We start from the raw sequence: 5295 nt of genomic DNA, 5'->3' as shown, positions 1-5295 counted from the left end.
ACCTATAATATGAGAAAGTATACTTTACCGCTCCAAGTTGACACTTTCATTCCACCGCTGGTAAAAATTTTTTGTTAATTGCTACGTACAATCCCATATTAAGCTTAGATAATTTTATTTTTTAGATTTTTTAAAATTATAAAATATTTTTCTTAAAATAATTTTTTTTCTTTATTTAATAAAAAACTTACACATATACTCTCTAAGTAAAGACTATAAATAAAATTTCTCTTATTATATTATTTTTCTTTTCATTTTTTTTCAACCATAATTCATGCGAGTTTTTTACGTTTTCTTTGTTTTTTGTTGTGAAATTGGAAAGGGTTGTTAAAAAAAAAAGGAAAAAATCAATTGAATCGGATTGGACCAAACCTAGTGGTCCGTTTTGTAACCAGTCTAGTGCAGTCTCGATTCTTAAAAACGAAAATCGATCATAAATCAGTGTGGTACTAATTTTCATATTTTGAAAACCAATCTAAACCAAACCAGACCTGTACATATATATTTTAATTTTATATTATATATAATTTTTATATTATTATTATATATATTATATGCTATATTTTTAATTAATATAACATGAAATTATAATCTTATTATTCAAGTCGATTAATCTTATAACATAAAATTAATATATTAGTATAATTAGATACTAATTATATTATTTTAATCTTATTATTCAAGCTTATTAATCTCACTAATAAGTTAGATACTGCTTATATTATACTACTATAATTGAACATTAAAGAATTAGTAATTGTTAATAATAAATACTAAATTCTCACAATTAAGTTTTGTATTAAAAAAATTATAATACTAAACATATGTAATGCCACACGTGTAAATGGTAAATTAGAAAATCGAATCAGACCGAAATCAAAAAATCAAAAGTTTCAATTTTGGTGATAAATCGATCTGTATCGATTCTTAAATTTTCAAAATCGATATATATTGGTTCGATTCCAAAATTTATCCAAAACCGAATAGAACCGGACTGGTTGCACTCTTAGGGACAACAAATATTATTAATGATGGGTGTACATGCGCCGATGGAACTGGCAGGTGTCGATTGGAACCGGCCATTAGAGTCAGGAACCGGTGGATAACCGATTGGTAGACGGTGGGAATTTGAAGAAACTGACGTCGGCCGGTTCAATCCTGATTTGAACTTAGTTTAAACTGGCGAACCGACCGATATAATATATATATATATATATATGTCTTTTATATATATTTTAAGTAAAACGACGACGTTTCATTTAAACGTCGTCGTTTTAGTTTAGGTTTAATCTCCCCTCCCCCTTCTCTTATTCTTCATTTTAGTCTCTCTCTCTCCTCTCTCTGAGTGAGGCAGTAGTGCATCTCCCTCTGTCTCCTCCCTCACGCAGTCATCTACTGCGATCTCTCTCTCTCTCTCTCATCGCGACGCTGAACCATCTCCCTCTCAGTTTCCAACCATTTGCAATGCCAAAGGGAGACTGACTAGGATCACGCCAAAACTGACGTCGCCGATTTTCTCTCCCTTTATCGGCCGGTTCTATCAGTGTGTAGTAGTTATCTGTGAGGTTTGGATTTTGGACCAAAACCGCATCGATACCATTGACTTACACCCTTATTATTGATGTAATTTTTACTGTATAGGTGAGTTGGCAATATATATATATATATATATATATATCTCTTTTTCTCCCTCGTTTATTGGATGGTAATTTTTTTTGAAACTCTATACGAATTTTAAGATTTTAAACAAAGAAGTAATAAATATATAAATAGATATAAAACAATAAGTTTATTGAATTTTGATGTGGTTTGCTACTGAAATATACTATTTGATCTCTTCAACCAAAGATTATAAAGTTAATTTCATTTCAATTTGTTTATTAAATAATTAATTCATAAATACAAAATCGATTATTAAGTAATACAATTGTAACACTCCAATGGAAGGTCCAAACCACATGACCTATATTTTAAAATGACTAGTCAATTATACAAATGGAATTCCATTATGATACCCCATATGATAAGTATAAAGGTAAGTGGTATATGAGATCTCACATTAATTGAAAATGATAAGTTCTTACTCATTATAAGATTTCAGTTTATTAAATATAATAAGAAGAAAACATGTTTCTAATGCTATATATATTATTTGAATCCTTATTAATAATAGTTACTTATATATAAAAGATATTTGAAAATTTGTAGACAAAATTATATAATATATATAAATTATTTTTCTAATTAAAATTAAATAGTTTATAAACAAGTTTTTTCTGATAACAAATATTTTAAAAATAATTATCTATTCTATAAATAAAAGAGGCTATAACTTTGTCAATAGTAACTTTTGTTTGAGTTTACACTTAGGTTTTTGTCCTCAGTTGCACAATTACATTTTTATCCTCTAATTCATCATTAAATAATTAAATTTTCTGTTTTTTAAATATTAATTAAAATATAATAATATTAATATTAATAATAAAAATATTAATAATTACAAATAATCTAGATTCAAGATTTGGTTTATTGAACTTTTGTGGAACAAATTAACAACTTGAGATATTTTTTATATTTCTTCTTAGATTTAAAAATACTCGTGTGTTCATATATAATATTATTTGAGAAAAATAAAAATTATCTTCATATTATTTTTCATAGTCATTCATAAAAATAAATCATAGTTATTGGACTAATAATATCTTCAGTTCTCAAAATGAAATTATTATTTATAGGTTTCAATTTATGCATAAGTTTATAATTAGTCTTTAATTTATCATATATAATTTAGTTTTTTGTGGTAACATATTTCATATTAATATATTTGTAATGCATTTTTTAAATTATTATTAAAAGAATCGATTACAACTTTTATCCTTTAAAAAGTTATTTTGGTAAGAACATGTTTTTATTTTTCAAGTTCGATATTGACCCTAGTTTTTTATTCTTTTACGGACCCTTTGTAATCTTATATTATTAATTTTTTCATTTTATTTTTCTTTAGGAACTTGGTTTCGGGATTTTATTGTAACCACATACTCTATTTGTATACGGTATTCATTTGCTATAAATGAGCGCTATATAATTTTCTTATATTATCTTTAAATTTAAGGAATAATATTTTATTAGTATAGGATATGGTTTCAAAAAGTAATAACTGTCTTTATGTTATTTTTCATAATAATCAACTAGATATATATAATTACAAATAATATTATTTTATTTTTATCCTTATAAGAAAATTATTACTATTATTATTTATATATCTATTTGATTTTATAAATAGAGTCATGCTAGCGTGCCGCCTAACTTTGACCATTGGGCGTGCCCGCTAGCATAAAGTTACTTTCTTATTTTTATCATCTTTTATTTTTTTTATATTTTTAATATATTTAAATATTTTAAAAATAAAAATATATCAATACACTAAAAATTAATTTCTTAATCATTAAATAAAAAAATTAAAAAAAATTAAATACATAAATTGTCAAAATGAAGACAAAAACTCAAGCCACATTCTAAGAGCACTGGTAATGGCTTCTCCATCTTCATCTTCATTTTTTAATTTGAATAATATGTCTTTAAAATCATCCACATTGGTTTATCTATCTTCATTTTTATCCATAGCTATAAACAATACTTCTTCAAATTTGAGAAAGTACTGTTTTAGTCTTCAAATATTAAAAATAATGTTTTTTCCCTCTCTATCCGAACAACTCCTCTCTCTCACGCGTATTTCCTTGAAAAGTCTCCCTCTTTCCTCTCTCTTGCTCTCTTCTCTTCGAAACCCATTTCACCCGAAAGTCTTCCTCCTTCTTCTCTCTTGCTCTCTCTGCTCTCTTCTCTTCGACAAACCCATTTCCCTCGAAAAAGTCTCTCTCCTTCATCTCTCTTGCTCTCTTTGCTCTCTTCTCTTTGATAAACACATCTCCCTCGAAAGTTTTCCTCCTTCCTCTCTCTTCTCTTTGCTCTGCTACACCATTGCCCAAAGCAAAGCTCAAGTGCACCATGGGGCTGTTCCTTCATCAACGACGACCTCTTTTCTCGCTCAGTACTCGATTTCGTGCAGTTGTTTGGAAACCCTAGAGAATGTGATTTCGTGCAAGCCCCTTGTTTTGATTTCACAAATTGTTTTGTGTGATTTCCCCTCATTTGGAATGTGTGATTTCTCCTAATTAGAGTTTTTTTAGAGTTTTTTGTGTGATTTTCCCTGATATTGAACCGAGAATAGGGATACATAGAGCTGTGTAATTTGGTTCTTGGGTTTTTTAGATTGTACATGCCTTTGTACATGCTTCTTATTTCTCGTGAAGAAACTCGTGGGTTGTATATGATGTCTCTAAAAATTTGAGATTTGCTTCTTGTGGTTTGCAAATAAGAATGTATTCTAATTACCTACACTAATTGGTATGATTTGCTCATATTCTCTACCCTTTTATTGCCAAAATAAAGAAAACTACTCTGTATAATGTGTCTATCATGAGAATGTGACTTTTCAGATCCTCCTTGAGTAAAACACAACCTTAGTTTCATGTGGGGTTGGTTGGTTTATCTTTGAGATTGTGGTGGGGGATAGCCTTTTGTTTTTCTCTTTTTCTTGCTTTCACTTATTCTAATCCAAATTGATCAAAAGAATGGTTCTGTAAATTTGACGTGATAAATCAAGTAGTAGTGTTTCGTGGATAGCAAAATATCGTACAAAAACATATTGTTTTCCTTTAGGTTAATATGATTAATGATCTCTTCTTTCAACAAAGTGATTTTGAGTGTATATGTATCAAACCATTAAGTCAGCATGTATGCATGCCTTTAAACCAAATTAATCAAAAGAACGGTTCTGTTTATGTATGCCTTTAGATAGATTCACACAAATAAAACAAAGGCATATTTATATTTTTCCCATGTGCACTGCATACATACTCTGTTTTTTCCATGTATTTTGTTTTTCCCATATTGCATACATATTTTTTCTATTGAGGAAATTTTAGTAACATTTTATCCTTTAATATTTTGTTGAAGGATGAACTGTTTAATTAATGAGGATCCATTCTTCACCACACTGCTGGAAAGTGGTGAAGGTGATATTAACAACCCCCTATGAGCAGTGCAAGTGTTGATGTCCAAGTGACACAACCCCAACGGGAAAAAAAGAAACAAAAATTCCAGCGGGGTGTGTCATTTACTGTAGAGGAAGATACTATCATTTCAACTTGGCTTAACATTAGTATGGATTCTATATGGGGGACTGATCAATCATCTGCATAAATGTGAAGTAGAATTTATGACCACTACCAC

This window comes from Juglans microcarpa x Juglans regia, chromosome 8S, assembly GCF_004785595.1.
Source record: "Juglans microcarpa x Juglans regia isolate MS1-56 chromosome 8S, Jm3101_v1.0, whole genome shotgun sequence".
NCBI classification, from domain to species: domain Eukaryota; kingdom Viridiplantae; phylum Streptophyta; class Magnoliopsida; order Fagales; family Juglandaceae; genus Juglans; species Juglans microcarpa x Juglans regia.
Note: the sequence above shows the minus strand (reverse complement) of the source record.